Here is an 18,820-nt window from a genome sequence, read left to right on the forward strand (position 1 = left end):
CCTGGGGCATCCTCTAGTATATCCAAGCCTTTGTTGACCGTGAAGCCTGGCTTCACTCACGCTCTTAGGCTTTCCAGCCCACTGCCCATAGCCCCACTCAACTGTACACAACAAAAGGCCTGCATTTTTGTTTCACAACCAGAAGGATGATGTGGCGGGTGCTGTGCTGAGTGCTGTGGGGAGGAAGCCTTCATTGTCTGGCTCATATGAAGGGCAAGATCAGCAGTTGGGTTGGTCCTGGGTAACAGAGGCTACCACCTGCCTGGCATTTCCTAGCTCATTGGCTCAGACTAGAAGTGGCCAGAATTTCCCCTGGCTCTAAACTCCGGGGAGCCTTATTCCACAAATATCACAGCTCACTCTCATGGGCTTGAGTGCTGGGCCTAAAAGGGTAACCAAACATATTCTACATTGAGAAGAATCTCTCGTGCCCTCGGTCATTTCCCAAGGAGTCTAGGGTGCCAGTCAGCTACCCAATCATTTACCCCTGTTCCTTCCATTCCCGAAATCATTGTCAGACCCTGACACACTAGCAAACCCAGACTACTTTTCCAGAATCTTTGGTTTCTCCATGCCACTCTGAAGTGTCTCCTAGAATTTCTATCGTAATTCAATTTCACATCTATTCAGTGGCCTTCAGGTGCCAACGCCATGCTGGGAACCAAAAATACACAGATGTATAAGACGTGGTCCCTTCCATCAAAGATCTCACAGCAAAGACAGACACATGCACGAATAAAGTGCAATTCACCCCGACATAGACAGAAACGTGAACATTTGCGCACCTGGCCATATAAACGTCCACAGGTAGCACAGGCAGACCACAGATGAATTGGCAAGGGTAGAATACGTGGTTGAGAGGTTTTGAAGAGTAGAAAGAGTGGTTGATGAGTTTTGAAGAGCAAACTGGGATTTCCCAGAAAGCAAATGGTGTAGTAGTTGGGAAAAGATGTCCCAGATGAAGCAGCCAGAACGTACACCAAATGTGATCTCTCCCACATCTACACCTCACAGGGCTTATGTTCTGGATCTTCACAGTGTCTGTGGCAGGTTTTATTTTTCAAGGCAGCTGCTACCAGATTTCCCATCTCATCAACTCGTTCTAGAATGTGAGTGAATGCTGCTTCCACCAAGAACTGGGGGCTAGGGTCCCTCCGTGCAATCAGTGTGAGCCTATCACCTCATTGGAAGTGACGTGATGTGACTTCTGACCCTCGGCCATAGAAATCAATAGAGCGGTCTAATTGATCCACTTGGCTCACGTGTTCTTAGTAGCCACAAGGAATCAGGCAGATCACACAGACATCCATGTTCTAGATAGACTGAGGTCCAGCAGACAACAATCTCTGAACACTAGACTGGGAATGAGGAAGCCTTTGAAATGACTCCAGCCCCAGCAGACATCTCATAGCACCTGCGTGAGACACTCCAAGCTAAAACCACCCAGCTGAGCCCTGACAGCCTCCCAAATCCTGCTGTTACTGTTGGCTGTCATGGAGTCCTTCTGCATGGCATAGCATGTGGTGAAGCCAGGCACACAGAACAAACACTGCCTGGTCTTAGCCTCCATCTCTGTGGTTGGCTGGGGACCCAACTCTCTTGACTTTATCAGTTAGAGTCAGGGAATACTGGCGTAGGGTGGATCCTACTCTGATCATGGTGTGTCCCCATAGAAGAAGAGAGACACAGAGGGAAGATGGCCATGCGAAGATGGAGCTACACGCCAAGGAACGGCGGGGGCTAATACTAGTAGCTGAGAAAGACAAGAAAGGATCTCCCACTAGGGCTCTTGAGGGGAGCCTGGCCCTGCCAACACGCTGACTGTGCACTTCTGGATTCCAGGGCTGTGAAACAATAGATCCCTGCTCTCGTCAACCATCTGCTCTGTGGCACTTTGTAACGGCGACCACAGGAAACTCATGCAAACAGGATGCTTAATGGCTTCTCTGGAGTCCCAGCTCAGGCTTCCCGTCGCAATGAGTACCCAAATGCTGCCCTCCTGCTTCCATATACCGAGCGCTCAACAAATGATTTGTGATCAAGTAACGTGACTCCCATGTTTTATACCGTTTTCAAGTGCACAAGCATATGAAACTGAAAGAAGAGTCTGTTGCAATTGAATGGTTCATTTATTTATTTATTCATACTTTCATATTCTCAGCGCTTTCAAGGGTCCACGTGTTCTCGTCATTGCAGGAGCTCCCAGTCTGTGGAAAGCCTTCATGCAGACACTGGAAAGCCTGGACTCTAGGAGACTTGACCTCTGTCTAGTTTTCCCCTCTCAAGTGAAGGAGCTCTGCTACATGTCTCAGTCCCGCTACGCTAAGCCTCAGCACAGTGCAGTGACTTTTCAATCTAACTATCATCATGGCTTCTCTCGTATGGGGCATCCCTCCCACTGAGACAGGTCCTTTTAGGGTTCTGCATCACATCTGAGCCATAGGTTCTTGGGATTAGCAGGTCATCAAGCCTACTGATGTGTAGCTCCTCTTCAGCCCCATTTACTGCCCCAGAAAATTCCAGAAGGCATTCAATGGGGCTCCTCATGCCCTCCTCAAAACTGCTATGCACCAATCCAACCCTCCAGTGTTCACTGCTCAGTGCTGTCTCCTCCACTTGAAGCTTCCCTTGGCAGCTAAGTATTTTAACCGATACTTGACTTTGACTTGAGCAGTCCATAATTTTATTTTCTTATTCGCCACTCCCCCACCAGACTTTCCAATCCCTCAGCCTTCCTAAATCCATCCTCCCACACAACCTCTCCTCCCTCCCTCCCAGGGTTCTTCAGACGCAAACCAGTCTATCTTGGTCCTGCTTGCTTCAGCCTGCCGAACGTTATAACAAGCCCCATCTTCCTAACAAAGCACAGTGATGGTGCCTTGGACGGGTGCACTCAAAGCATGCGCTTAACTTCTCCGTGCTCCCAGCATGACATCACCCATACATCAAGTACTTACTGAGCACTTACCACGTACCAGTGACTCGCCTAAACCTTGGGGGTACATGGTTGAACAAAATAGAATTGCTGTCTGGACTGGAAGACAAAACCAAGCAAGCAAAACAAAAGCATGCCCAGCGCTGGCGAGAGAAGTGAGGTTAGGGCTGTGGGCGTGTGAACAGGAGCACGTGAACCAGCCTGGGAGGGGCTGTTTTATGAGTGGTATGATTCAAGTGAGTAAGAACTTCCTTACCTGCAGTCAAGGTCTACGTGTCCCCATTCACCTTTTTAACTGGGTTGGATACCATGCCCCTACAGTTCTTGTTCACCTAGAACCTGTGAATCTAACCTTATTTACTGATGTAATTGTTGGGTAAACTGAGGCACGAAACGAGACGCGACAGACCATACTCGCAGAGGACTGATTAAAAAGCAGGCTTTATTGGGGACAAGCGGACGGGTTCAACAACCCACAGTAAAGTGAAGCTGTGGAAGCCACCCCCGGGGAGCACTTGAGGGGTTTTTATACCCCTCCTTGTCTAGAGAGTTGACGTAAGATGCGGTTTTGCTCAGTGGGGCGTGCGTGATTGTTTGCTCATTGTACAAGGTCAGTCTGTTCTAGAAACAATGAAATGGGCGGTCTGTGCTTTTAGAGGGTACAGTTGTTCGCAGAACTAGCCCGTTTCTGGGAAACTCAGTTTGGGGGAAGGGTGTCCATGCTTTTACCAGACAGTAATCACGTTAAGAAGAGGTCATACTGGAAAACCCACTGGCATTGCTTGTATGTTGACTTGTGATGATTGTATGAGACAGAGTAGAACTTCCTCATCAGGCTCACAAAGCTGAAAAGCTTTGTGTAAACGGAAGGCCATTGCTCCAAGGAAGGAACACCTGGGAGACTCCAACCGCACAACTGCCAGTCAGCAGCCGGACCGTTGACCACTGGACCACCAGGCTTCCACTGTCTTTATCAAGAGGGACATTTGGACAAAGAAACTCAGATATGGACAGGGATGGTGCTGAGTAATGTTGGAAACAGGCAAGGAAAGCCGACATTGTCGGTAACCATGGTGCAGTGAGGAGAGAGGCTTGGAACAAAGTCTCCCCTAGAGTCTCCGGAAAGAGCCAACCCTGCCAACCCCTGGATTTCCAACTTCAGGCCTCAGGCACTGTGAGAGAGTACATTGTTGCTGCTTTACATTGCCCAGTTTGTGCTAGAGCAGCCTCCGGAAACTAATACAGGCCCTGTGTTGGGCAGGGTTCTTTAGAGAAACAAACCAGGACAAACAAAACCTATATAATTATAGAGGTTTATACAGCAAGAAGGAAATAGAACAGCGAATTAGTCCACACAGCAGTACAGAGGGCTCTGTTCGACTCACTTTCATGGAACAGTTAATATACTGAAATTCCTTCCACTCAAGGTCAAGAAAGCAGACACGGAGTCTTCCCTCAGGCAAAACAGACAGTCTGCCCACAGGCAGCAGGGTGGGCCAGCAGGAGTCAGCAACAGTTAGTAGCTCCAGCAACAGTCAGTAGCAAAGCAAGCTGGGATAGGATAATGAACTCAAGCAATGCAAGGTGACAGGATCGACCAGCCTCAAGTGATGTACACACCAGCAGTATGGCAAAGCAGGTCTTGAAGGAGCCTCAAGCTCTAGCGACATGATCCATGGGTTGACTTGGCCCACAAATAGTGTAGCTCACTGGTTAAAGCAGAGAACTAGCTAAAGCAGCAGCACAGCACACTGATCTGATCACCGGAATGCGAGAGATGGGGGCGGGCCTTGCAGAACCATTATCTCTTTGCCCTCCAATGAAACGGCAACCTGATTAATCTCCACCCACATGTTCCTATTGGGCAGGTTGGCACAATCAAGCTAAGTATCACAGGCTCAAAGCTACATCTCTCAAGACTATTTTCGCAAACTATGCTGCCTCCTTCGACTTCAACTTTCTCCTCCCTTCTTCGAGACTCCACCCCTCTATTCTCAATTCTTCATCCATGTGTCTAAAATCCAGTCGGGTAGGACAGTTGCACCCGGAGGCAAGTTTTGAATTTGGTGCTCTGGCAGAGTCTGCCAAGTGTGGTTAAGCATATGACTGCCCAACTCTAAAGATGGCATCTCCAGCGCCTTCAAAGTAGGGCCATGTTACTAGGATCTCACCAATCATAGGACATGAGTAGAACTGAGGTGGGCCACGTCCAACTCCAGGCCTTAGAATAGAGTGTGTGTTCTCTTCCATGCCCTCTTGTACCAGAAGTGAAGGCAGTCCAACACGGGTGGTCTCTTTGTGAATGACCTACTGTATTAGTCTGGGTAGACTAGAGAAACAAATCCACAGAAACTTACATACATACAAGAGAGAGTTTTATATAAAGGGTAAGTGCACATCCCAACCCAGTGCTGTCCAAGCCCATAAATCCAATATTAGCCCTTATGTCCGACAATGATCTATAAAGTCCTCTTTTTTTATGTATAAGAAAATTTTATATATAGGGTAAGTATACATTCAGAAAGCATCCCAATCCAGTCCAGTCCAAGTCCATAAGTCTGACACTGATCTACAAAGTCCTCTTCAAACTCACAAAACACACACAATGACACCAAATGGATGGGGATCACAGGCCAGTGGGTAGAAAGTCTTTGAATCCAGTGGTAATATAAGCATCTCAGCACTGGCAGGGGTCTCCACGCAGATTCCCCAGCACCCAGGCTGCATCAGGGTAAGTCCAGATGGCTTCTCCTCAGGAATGTCTTGCAGGAAGTGAGCCTTGCCAGTTGGAGCAGGGAACTGGCTAAGGCAGCCACACACTGGTCCGACTATCAGAGAACAAGAGACCAAAGAACCAAAAGGGCTAGGCTCACCGAGTCATTTATATCTCCACCCTTCAATTAATCCTACTTGTGTCTATCGGCCAGGTTGGCACAATAAACCTTAACAACCTCAACCACCTTCCTGGATCTTCTCTCAGAATTTGTGCCATTTTAATACTGAAACAAGGTATTTCAATCCTCCTGGCTTAGATTCAACAATTCCCTTCTAACAAATACTGTGTAATATTTCTTATAAATTCCTGAAATTCAATTGATACAACTCACCTATGTACACAATCCTTAAAACCAATATCATGCCCTAATTAAGATAGAAAGGATAAGTAAAAGTCATTTCTGACAGCATCATATATATTGCAATATGTACATGTTCGGTAGGAGAACAAGAGAAGGCACAATGGAAAAATGCTTGTTTCTAGAAAAGATATAGCTGAGAATCTGTCAGCTACAAATGCAGGCTAATGCATGATTTTGTTATACCAAAGTTCATAAGAGGCATTGCCATCAACTACGTTGTTTTCCCAAAAGGCAACCAGCTCTTGTTAAAGTCACAAACCAAAAAAAAAATCCCATGTTTCCTTGACTTCCAGAACATTTGTATTTGAAAGCATGAAACCAATAGTTTCTGAGATGAACAAAATCAATTTTTTTTTTAGCTACTAGGTCAGCAGTTTGAACCCAGCAGGTGCTCCAGGGGAGGAAGGTGGAGCTTTCTGCTTCCATAAAGCTGTGCAGCTGCAGGAGCCCCGGGGGCTTTCTAATAGAGCTGCTGTGGATCGGCATCGACTCAATGAAAGTGAATTTATGTACTTGCATCAGTAGAAAATTTTTCAAGTAAAAAACCCCAGATAATTTAATAGGTGGTGACCTTCTTAGGAGACTCCATGCGCTCTGTTACAATAAAATCAAAATTTAAACAACCAAGTCACAAGCTGGCCCAAATAACTTAGGGGCTGGGTTTCTTCGGGGCCTGATCTCTAGTTCATCGCTGTTTGTCTTCAGCATCCTGTCCTTCTTTGGCACAGGTGGAAGCAGCGTGTAAGCGGTTCTCCCATTTCAGGGGAGATAATAAGTGCAGAGTAGTGGGGGGATTTGGGACCTTGAAACTGCCACTCATTTAGCTGTGCGATCTAACTCCTTTGGGATCATATCGGAACCACCCTTACGGAGCTGTCGTGAGCGGCTAAGAAAGCAATCGTTGAAAAGGAATTAGAACTGCACCTGGTCCATCATGGGGTCTCAGGATAGAGTGAGATCTCCTTATTGGGGATGCCCTTCCACAAACACTAAAGAGTATCCTGACTTGGCAACCCCTTGGAAGAATTTAGATGTCTGAATCTATTGTGGATTCACTGTCTTTTGTGGTGGTTGTTGTTGTTTTTATGGTCTAGGTGACTCTTTTGAATGTGTGCATACTATCTATATACGTTGTTATCTATCTGTTTGCCTATGTATCTATCTATGCTACTGTGGCATTACATAATTTCCTGGCAACTTGGGTGAAGGGATGGAGTATCGCCTGTCAATCAGATCATAGCTAATGAGGCCTCTCGCTCTGTGTGGGCATGGCTTTCTCCTGAAGATTCTGGGAACTCCTATCTTCCTCCCTGGAGGCAGGACACACACACTCTCTCTGCTTCGTCTGCCCACTGACAAGGCACATGGAGCCATGCTGATGGAGCCAGAGCCCCGGAGCTAGAGAAGCCATATGGAGATCCATGCCACTGGATCCACAATAATTTCCACAAACTGGCCTGCGATCATCCTGCATTCAGCATGAGTTGAATATGTTGCATGAGTCTGAAGAGGAATTTATAGACCAGTATTGGACATATGGTCTAATATCAGACTTATGGACTCGATCAAGACTGGGCTGGGATGTTTTCTTTATATACAATTACTCTTTGATATAAAGCTCTTTCTTACACACATATGTGTGTCTCTGGATTTGTTTCTGTAGTCAACCCACACTAACACTATTTATAGTTTGGTATGAGGTTCTGTTTAGTCTAAGCAAGTTCTTCTAGAATGTGTTGTGGGACAACAAGCACTCATGTGGGACATGGAGTACTGCTCCTTCAGGTGACATCTTCCAGTGCATTGCAAGCCACCTAGCATCTCTGCCCTCAACCGACTCAATGTCCAGCCCCCACCCCACCCCGAGGTGCAACCCCTCACGTGGTATGGAAACCCCACTTAAGGAGAAGGCGTCCCAGGAGAACCTGAGGCTCACTGCTTCAAACCAAGAGGCTGTGCGAGAGTGAAGGAGACTCTGAGTCTGCTTCTGACTAGGACTCTCGGCTACTTTTCAGAGCTTGATGAAAATAAAGCATCACCTTGCCTTGATTTTTCTGGGGCCCCAGAGGCTGGTTAGGCTCAGCCTAGTGCTCAGAAAAGTCTGTCCAGAGCCTGCCAGCCGAGTCCAATTGTTGCTTTTCCCTCTGCGGACGCCGGCAGAAGAGAAGCATAGGAGCAGCCTCTGCTGAGCAGACAAGCTGAACACTCCACGAAAGCCCATGAGGCCAGTTTTACCTCTCGACTTCGGTTTCTAAAGAGGAGGTATAAATGAAGTGAGAGGCTGAAACGGAATGAAATTTAGTTCCCTGATCCTTCTCATCTCCTGCCTATTAATAACCTCCTTGAATGAGTCACATGGAGACATATATTTGTGTCTCTGAGAATGCATTGGCCTGAAATAGTGCCAAGTCGTTTTTCTATACTTCTGTGGTCCTGGTGGCATGGGGGGCTAAGTATTGTGCTGCTAACCAAAAGGTTGTCAGTTCAAAGCCCCCAAAATACTTAGTGGGATAAAGATGAAGCTATCATGTTGCCATCAAGATGTGTAGCCTCAGAAACCCAAGTTTCCCAAGGGCAGTTCTATTCTGATAAGTCAGAATTAAATTAGCAGCCAGCGCTTTTAAGTTTGGAATAGCCTAACAGGTACTGTTTCCCAAAGAAACATGTATATGAAATTCAGATTTTGACATGTAGGAGTTGTATGTAAAAAACATGCAAACTACAATAGCTCCCTCTGGACCTGGGTTTTCAAGAAAACTTGGGACGAAGGTCCGTACCGTGGCTAGCTGGAATTCAGCTCATCATAGATGCAGCATCAGCTGACCTTTCGTCGACGGACAAGCCTGACAGATGCTCCTCCTCAGGCCTCTTCCCAGTCTCCCAGCTTCTCTTCACGGAAGAAAGCTTCATTTTCCCCAAGACCGTGCTGTGGTCTCACATGCTTCATTAAATGGCCTTTGGGAACAAGTGGTGTGTGGTGACTGAAAGGAGCATGCTGTTCTTTCCCCCAGGACCCCAGGGTCAGGATCTTCAGGCTGCTCTTTCCTTACTCCATCCCTCACCATCTCATTGTCTCTCCTCTCCCAAGCCATTGTTAACTGTCTGACGAGGAAGAATCTGACCTGACAGAACAATTAAATATTAATACCTTGATGGAAGAGTCTGCAAATCAACTAAAAATAGGGAGAGATGGGCAGGAGATATTTTTATTCTGGGTTTTTTTTCTCTGTGTCAGGAACACCCTTACCCTGTGGCTCAGACACCAGAGCCTTGTGGGTTGACTTGGTCCCGGAAGGGTGGGAGGCCTGCCGGGAAGTCAGACACACCCCGGAGCCAGGAGTGCAAATTGATGTGCTCCTCAGAGGCGGCTGAGGCCGGGACTGATGCTGCTCCGTGGCCTTCCTCCTGCCACAGTGGCGCCTCAGGACTCTGGGAGCAGCTCTCCTTTTCTGGCAAAGGCCAGCTGCCAGCCTCTTTGGGCACTGGTCCTATGCCAGCTGCCATGCCCTTCCTTTCGTCGGGCCTGTAGTGACCTGCCTTTTGCTTGCACCAGTCCTCGGCTGTGAGGAGCACCTTGGAGGCAGGGACCACTCGCTTTGTCTTTCTACACAGGTCCACACCCAACCCCGGCAATCTGATGCCAACCTTCAAGACGTGTAAAACGAATTCACGAGACTGTGAACCCTGGCACTGTGCTACTGCTCTGTTCTGGAATACCAAATCCGTCCGAAGACAGCTCAAAGCACTCTTCTTCTCCCAGGTGACTTGACATGGTTTGTGGGTAAAAGTAGCACAGAGTGAGGAGAAAATGAGAAGTCCATGTTTATTTCTTTTTTTAAATCATTTTATTGGGGGCTCATACAACTCTTATCATAATCCAAACAGCGATCCATTGTGTCAAGCACATTTGTACGTTTGTTGCCATCATCATTCTCAAAACATTTGCTTTCTACTTGAACCCTTGGTAACAGCTCCTCATTTTTCCCCTCCTTCCCCACCTCCCCTCCCTCATGAACCCTTGATAATTTATAAAATATTGTTATTTTGTCATGTCGTACTCTGTCTGATGTCTCCTTTCTCCCACTTCTCTGTTGTCTGACCCCCAGGGAAGGGGTTATGTGTAGATCCCTGTAATTGGTTCCCACTATCTACCCCACCTTCCCTCCACCCTCCTGGGTTTATTTCTATTAAAAACAAAAAACCAGGTGGCGACACCAGCTGCTCCCAGGGCCCTGAGATGCACCACTATCCATAGCCAGTGGTATTGGAACTGAGCTCAAGCTTCCCGGAAGCCCAGGCTAAAAGGGAGACATTTCAGGTTAATTGGTTTTTATTTCCTCATGAAAACAATACAAATTGACCTATAGAGACACGTTTGCTGCAACTCTAGATCCACAAGGAGGATATATCAGGTGAATTCTTATACAGATGTCATAGAGTCATGTTGCTGCTCCTCAAATAAGACACACTGGCCCTGACACAGCACGTGTCCCTCAGCCTGGAGCCAGAGTTTCTCAATGTTCGCCTGTTTATTCATGGTGCCTCACGACGCAGCCATCCCGAGCTTCCTCCCTTCCCCGGCAGGCGTCCCTCTCCGTGATCCCATCATCCTCAGTCATCTGCTGCCTGAGATGACTCCGATGCATGGGGATTTGATGAACAGCAGCACGAAAGCCTTGTCGGACCCTGCGCTGTCTTCGCGGCCGTTGGTTTGCCCCGTTCATTGTCCTGGCCATAGTGGCAGCCCATCTGACTGAGAGTTACGCGCCTCCCCATTGACCCTTCGCTTTGCTAAACATCAGTGTGCTGGACAATAAATTTTCTGTGACCCATGGGATTTGCATTGGCTACTTTTTGGACACAGATCGCCATTCCTTTCTTCCTAATCTGTCTTCATCTGAGAGCTCTACTTTAATCTGCCCACCATGCGTGACTCTGTCAGTATTTGAAATATCAGTGGCCTAGCTTCCAGCATCATCGTAACGTGCAAGTCACTGCAGTACCACAAACGGACAGATGAGTAGTGATCTTCTCCTGTACCTGACTTTACTTTTCTCTGTGGCTCTTACCCCTCCTAAAATGTGTTACTATTTCTTCACTCAATGGTTGCCTGTCTTTACCACTAGACTGCAACTTCATAATGGCAGACATTTCAAATGTTTTGTTCATTGCTATATTCTCAAATCTTAGATTTACAACCTGGAGCCTAAACCGCACAATCTGGTCAGTTCCAACTCATAACCAAATAAAATGCCACATTCACGTCCATTCAGTCAATTTTGACCCACAGTGCCGCTACAGAGAATTTCTGAGGCTGTACATCTTTATAGGAAAAGATAATCTAATCTTGCTCCAAAGGTGGAACTTCTGGGTTTGAACCTCAGACCTAGAGTTTAGCAGCCAACATCTAACCAATCCTGTCACCGAGGCTCTTTGCCAAGAATCTAGCAGGGATTGAACATAGCTTAGTTGAATTGTAGGTAAAGGATATTTTCTCAAGTGGGATCTTTGGAAAGCACAGAACACTATAATTACGAGGATAGTATGATAAGCATATTCCAAGGGCTTCACTTTCTCATGATAAAGTTTTATATAAGAATATAAAATAGAAGATCTATAAATGGCTTACGTGAATAATTTCAAGGGTCTCTCATCTGTCTTGAACATCAGAAGCCTCAGCAAGCTTTGGCAAGTTTTCATTCAGACTTAGTCTCAGTGGAGTCTACAGCAAGTATTCTAAGTAAGGCTCTTCAAGGGAGTCTTGTGGCTTTGCTAGCACAACACAATGCAAATTGCCGCTTAAATGGCGAAGGACTGGATTTGTAGGTTCATTGTGACAAATGATTGTAGTTTCTATCAGAACATGATGCAAAGTGCCATTTAAATGGTGAAGGGCTGGATTTGTAGGTTCATTCAAATAGTCACCCAAATAGACACATGTGAAGCAGGATTAGCTACATGCAGAGCCAGTGTATCCGGTAGAAAACAGGAGGAGGGTGTCAAGAACTCACTTGAATTTTAGACTCCAGAGTGCTCTAATCTCTGTATTAGTTACCTGCTGCTGCGTAACACATGGCCCCAAGCTCAGCAGCTTGAAATGACAAGCATTGATGATCTCATCATTTCTGTTTCCCAGAGATTGGAGAGCATTGTAGCTAGCTGGTTCTGGCTCGGGTATTTCATGGGGTTCCAGTGGAGCCATCAGCTGGGGTGGCAGTCATCTAAAGACTTGGTTGAGCCGTAGAATCCCCTTTCAAGATCATTCACTCACACGGCTGACAGATCTACACTGGTGATTGGCAGGAGGACTCAAGGCCTCTCCACAAGACATTCCCCATAGATTTGCTTGAATTTCCCATGACATGACATCTGGATTTTCCTGAAAGGGAGGGCAAGGAGTAAGCACCAATGGCTTTTTTATGACCTAGTCACTTTCATCATGTTCTACTGTGGAAGTGGACCATTCAGTTCCACCTATACTGAAGCAAGGGGGAATTAGGCTCCACCTCTTAAAGGGAGGGGAGTCCAAAGGTGCGTGCAATGATCTGGAAAGAAAATAGCAAGCTTGGCTAGACAACTTGAGGAATGTAGTCAATGGCGTGGAATGGCACATGTAGAAATTGTTGAGTCGACATGCACTCTGTTAGGTGTATTTTCCTTACAACACAAAATAGCACCGCATCTAATGTGGAGACAATGGCCTCAGCAGGAGAGACAGGTGCAACAAGCAGTGCCGGACAGGGGAGTTCTTGATGGTGTGAAAGGTAGCACAATGCTCTGAAAGCATCACAGGCTGTAGAATGAGCCATCCCATTCATTCTCAAGTCTCAAGCCCACCCTCTCTGTAAGACCGACAATTACTTAAGTATTCCATTTGCTTATTAAGCCGCACTCGAAGAAATTTGTTTAATATCCTTTAACCCAGCAGTTCCCAAACTTTGTTTTGCTGAGACATCCATTAATATTTTAAGAAATGTTGGACCAACCAGCATGGAGAGAGTTGCTAATGGAGGGGCCTGAAGACTCAGCCCCCATACCAGCTATGTGGACAACTGCCCCTCCCCCTAGAAGAATTTACTGCAGAGGAAGGCACTGAAGCTGCAGCTAGGGGAGAGGGGTGAGTCTGACCAGAGAACACGGGAGCAAATGAATGGGGAGGAAGAGAGAGTGGAGCACATCCTGGCCCACCAGACCTGTAGGACGATATCCCTGCTCTGAACAGTTAATGCACAGAGTGGACAATATGGCTGATCCCACTATGAGACACGACATCCCTTGCTGACCCATGTCCCAACAGGGGACAACACTCGAGACTCAGTGTTGGGCTTGGCCCGGACTGACCCCGTGACATGGAGGTAAAACACTAAAAGCGTGTGGCAGAGCAAAGTAGGTGCCGGGGGCGCAGGGGAGCAGAGCAGAGAGCTCCCGAGGGAGTGCAAAGGATAGACTCGGGCCAGAGCGTGGTACCCCATTGGACTTGACTGGAGAACACGCCTAGAGGTCAAAAAACAGACCTTGATCTATTTACAGGTTTTTCTTTCTGGTTTTTAATTAATTAATTAATTAATTAATTGTCATTAGTTTTCTTTGTTGCCATCGTCGTTGTGTTCTCTTTTGTCACTTTGTCTTGCTATGCCTTGTTTTTTTTGTGCATATTATTATCTCTGCAGATCTATCTAGATAAGATAGGCTGGATGAAAAGGCTAGAGGAGAAAACAACAGGACCGATGGCTCCAGGGAGTACATGGGAGTGAGGGAGATGAGAGAAAGGAGGTGGTGTTGACCAACCCAGGGACTAGGGAGCAACAAGTAATCCAAAATTAGTGCCAAGAAGGGTGTGAGAGGCCTGGTGGGGATTGAGCAAGAGTAATGTAACCGAGAGAAAATACTGAAACCCAAATGAAGGCTGAGCATGGTAGTGGGACAAGAAAATAAAAGGAAATAGAGGAAAGAACTAGGAAGCAAAGGGCATTTATAGAGGAATACAGTCATGTGCACATGTAAATATATTTATATAGGATGATGGAGAAATATATCTATGTGCATATATTTATAGGTTTAGTAGTAAGGCGCCAGGTGGACATTGGACCTCCACTCAAGTACTCACTCAATGCAAGATCACTTTGTTCTACTAAATTGTCATTCCATGGTGCACACCTTCCAGACACAATCACTGAAGACAAATGTGTGCATAAGCAAATATGGTGAATAAAACTGATGGTGCCCGGCTATCAAAAGATATAGCATCTGGGATCTTAAAGGCTTTCAGGTAAACAAGCAGCCATCTAGCTCAGAAACAACAAAGCCCACATGGAAGATGCATACCAGCCTGTGTGACCACGAGGTGTCAAAAGTATCAGGTACCAGGTATCAAAGAACAAAAAATCATATCATTATAAATGAGGAGGAGTGCACAGTGGAGACCCAAAGCCTGTAGGTAATGGGACACCCCCTTACAGAAGGGTCGTGACGTGGAGACAACCCAGTAAGCATTCAGTGTAGCAACAATGAAACATACAACTTTCCTCTAATTCTTAAATGCTCCCCCCCCCCACTATAATGACCCCAGTTCTACCTTACAAATCCAGCTAGACCAGAGGATGTGCACTGGTACAGATAGGAACTGGAAACACAGGGAATCCAGGACAGATGGTCCCTTCAGGACCAGAGGTAAGAGTGGCGATACTGGGAAGGTGGGGTAGAAAGAGAGAACTGATTATAAGGATCTACATATAACTTCCTCTCTGGGGGACAGACAACAGAAAAGCGGGTGAAGGGAGATATCAGACAGTGTAGGACATGACAAAATAATAATAATTTACAAATTATCAAGGGTTCATGAGGGAGGGACAAGTGGAGAGGAAGAGGTAAAAATGAGGAGCTGATACCAAGGGCTTAAATGGAGAGCAAATATTTTGAGAATGAGGGCCACAAATGTAAAAATGTGCTTGACACACGTGATGCATGTATGGATAGTGATAAGAGTTTTATAAGCCCCCAGTAAAATGTTTTTTAATGTTGGAATTGATTGTGGTAATGATTATACAATTATTCTTGATATGACTGAACTATTCGGTTGTGTGATGTGTGATTTATATGCCAATAAAACTGTAAAAAAAGAGAGACAGAGAAAATAATAATCTGTTCTCTTCCAGGAATCTTGTATCTGTATTCAAGATAACATCAGTACATAAAGATATTAGTAAAAGAAAGAACTGTTCGGTGTATTTAGGGAGACATTTACTTTTTCTGGTCTTCATTTTTCCCATATCTAAAATGGAGCAAGTATTACTGGACTTTCCATAATGTTATGAGTGACAGATCAAATGCAAGCCGATCTCTCTGTGGGCACACACAAAGTGCTCAGCCAATGGCAGGTATTATTAAACTATGCTATAGCACCTCTGTGAGCCCATTTCTTTATTATTATTATAAATGTATATGCTGTGCAGTCTAGGGAAGAGATGGATACACTGACTCCTTAAAAAGGGTTGCATAACCACCCTGTGTGATGGCTAAGTTTGTGTGTCAACTTAGCGGGACAATGACTGTGGTAGTCTGGGTAAACTAGAAAAACAAACTCGTAGGCATTCATATGTGTGTAAGAGAGAACTTTATATACAAGAGCAATTGAATATTGAGAAAACATCCCAGCACAGTCCAGATCAAGTCCATAAATCCGTTATCAGCCCATATGTCTGAAGCCAGTCTATAACTTGCTCTTCAGACTCATACAACACATGCAATGACACTGAATACAGGAAGATCACAGATCAGTGGATCCAGCAGTGGTATAAGAATCTCAGCACTGGCAGGGGATTCTGCATGGCTCCTCCAGCTCAGGGAACTAGAGTAGCTCCATATGTCTTGTCAGCTGCAATGTCTCCCAGGGAGTGAGCCTTCGTCCTTCCTTCAGTGAGTTATTTATCTCCTTAGCACCTCCAAATGAAGTCATCAAGCTGCAACCTGATTGACCGGCTAAACTCCACCCTCACACTCTTAATCCTCTCAGATTGACAATTAATTATATAACTACCACAATGACTTTCAGTGACCAGCAGTTACTATATAGCTATCTCCCATGAGAAGATCTGCTACAAGCAATTAATTTATTGTAAGGGTGTTTCCTGAGAGATGTGGCTGGTTTCCAATATATGTGACCACTCTGACAATGTTGTGTTTTTTGTTTTGTTGGGGTTTTTTTTGGGTGGGGGGTGGGTAGAAGGGGGTTGCTGGATCTGGAACCTGCATCTGGCTGTTCATCTGACCTTGGTTCTTTGGACTTCAGTCAGTAGCTTGCCATAGTGCATGCTGATCCTAGGAGTCTTTAGCCTCTGCAGCCCATGAGTCAACAGCTTGCTATCTTACCTGCCAGCCTTGAAAATATTCACCTTTATAGCTAGCAGCTTGTATCTGACCTGCCGATTTTGAATTTGCCAGTCCTTGTAGCCACATGAGTCAGAAGTAACCTTCAGTCTGACATTTGACTCACAGACTTGGTATTTACCAGCCGCTCCAACTGTATGAACCATTTATTTTGGATAAATATCTCTTCATATACATATATAAGTTTCTCTAGATGTCCCAGCCTAAGATCGCAGGAGTATGGTCAATAGAAACAAAATCATAATGAAAAGAAATTGGTTCTCAAATCTGACCTCTCTTATAACTCTGACTACATTAGGAAAGAGGGCACTGCTAATCTACGACAAAAGCAATATGCAAAATATCACCAAGTAGATCTAGTATTGAGGAGAAGTAAAGTTCTATGCTTGATATATTTTGGGAATCTTGTCATATTGAAAAGTGTAGAGAAGCTGGCTGGTTGGTCCTACTTACATTAGACAAAGTAGTGAAGGAAAGAGATGGGCTCAGTATTTCAGAGTCACAGATTAAGTACCACATAAAAGACCTCAAATTTCCTACCTGTGTTATTTTTTTATAGCAGAATTAGATAACTAAGACGTCATGTCATGGTAGGGGATGTTTGTTCAATATAGTGATTTTTGCTTTGCACTTAGTTCTTCTGAAGTATAATGTATATGTATGTGTGTTTGTATACTCTCTAATATTCTAGCGATTTTTAAATGGCTAAAAAAATACAAATTGAGGTCGCCTGCTCCTCTGACTGCTTCCCCTGCCGACCTGTGTCACTGGCTGCACAGCTCCTACTGCTTGGCTCCGCATTCTAGCCACCGAGAATTTGGAGGTCGTACAACACGGCAGACACTGACAACAAAGAACAGTCTGAACCTGATCAAGATTTGGATGAGGTTGATGAAGTAGAAGAAACTGATAAAGAAACAAACCTCAAAGTGCTTCAGCTGACAGTTCAGAAGTTGCAAACTCCTCAAATTCTTGCACTCCTTCAAGAAGGTCTTGTGTGTCTGGTAGAAACAGCCACAGGACACAATGAAAGCCTGCTTTGCTAGGGCAGATGCTCTTAAAAACCTTTACGTTACATGTGCACAGATAGAAGCCAAATTCTATGAGGGAGTTCATAATCTTTTCTATCAAGAATATATGCTGTTCTCTATCAGCCTTTATTTGATAAGTGTTTTGAGATCATCAATGCAATTTATGAAACGCTGGAAGAAGAATGTGAGTGGAAACCAGATGGAGAGGGCGAAACTGCAGAGGAACTGACAGAAATAGCCAAGGGCAAGGACGAGAAGGATGAGGAAAAAGAAGACCCCAGAGGAATTCCTGAATTTTGGTTGAGTGTTTCAAGAATGTTGACTTACTCAGTGATATGGTGCAAGAACACAATGAACCTATTCCGAAGCATTTGAAAGATATTAAAGTGAAGTTCTCAGATGCTGGACTGCCTGTGAGTTCCATCTTAGAGTTTCACTTTGAACTCATTGGATATTTCACAAATGAGGTGTTGACAAAAACATACCAGATGAGGTCTGAACCAGAGGACTCTGATCCCGTTTCTTTTGAAGGACCAGAAGTCATGGGTTGTACAGAATGCCAGACAGATTGGAAAGGAGGGGGGGGGTGTCATGTTGAAAAACCACTAGAAAGAAGCAAGTGACTGAAATATTTTCCAATGACTCTTTCTTTCATTTCTTTGCCCCTCCCAAAGTTCCTGAGATTGCAGTTTTGGGGGCTGCTGCTGAAGCTGTCCTTGCTGCAGACTTGGAAATTGTTCCTTTTTCATGAGTGTATGTATGATCCCGAGATCAGTGTTATACCTTACTGGAGAATGTTGGTGTTGTTGAAGGAGGAGGAGGGGGAGGAAGAGGAGCAGGAGCAGGAGCAGGAGGAGCAGGAGGAGGAGGAGGAGAAGGAGGAGGAGGAGGAGGAGGAGGAGGAGGAGAAGAAGAAGAAGAAGAAGAAGAAGAAGAAGAAGAAGAAGAAGAAGAAGAAGAAGAAGAAGAAGAAGAAGACGAAGAAGAAGAAGAAGAAGACAAGGAAGGGGAAGAGGAAGGAGATGAGGAGGACAATGATCCAGGCAATAATGTGAAGAAGGATCAAAACTCAGCCGAGTGCGAGCAATGGTGGAGCAGGTTGTAGGTGCCCTTGAAGACATCCTGCCCAGCTCCACCTTTGCTTCCCTGGAAAGGATGAGTTTACACCCCTTGACAAGCCTATTTCAAGTGCTTTGTTGTTGTTTGCTTGCATGCTTACTTTTGCTTTTACAGCCTAAAATAAACACATCAACTACAAAAATATATATACAAATGGAAAAAATAAAGACATATTAAAATAAAATGTGGAAAGCATAAAAAGGAAATGAACA

General features: G+C 45.4%; 1 pseudogene; it reads left to right on the forward strand.

Annotated features, from left to right (window-relative positions):
- The first annotated feature begins 15,616 nt into the window (after positions 1 to 15,616).
- On the forward strand, positions 15,617 to 18,594 carry LOC142439260 (nucleosome assembly protein 1-like 1 pseudogene; annotated as a pseudogene).
- The last annotated feature ends 226 nt before the right edge of the window (positions 18,595 to 18,820 follow it).

The sequence above is a fragment of the Tenrec ecaudatus genome, chromosome 1 (genome assembly GCF_050624435.1).
Source record: "Tenrec ecaudatus isolate mTenEca1 chromosome 1, mTenEca1.hap1, whole genome shotgun sequence".
Lineage (NCBI taxonomy): Eukaryota > Metazoa > Chordata > Mammalia > Afrosoricida > Tenrecidae > Tenrec > Tenrec ecaudatus.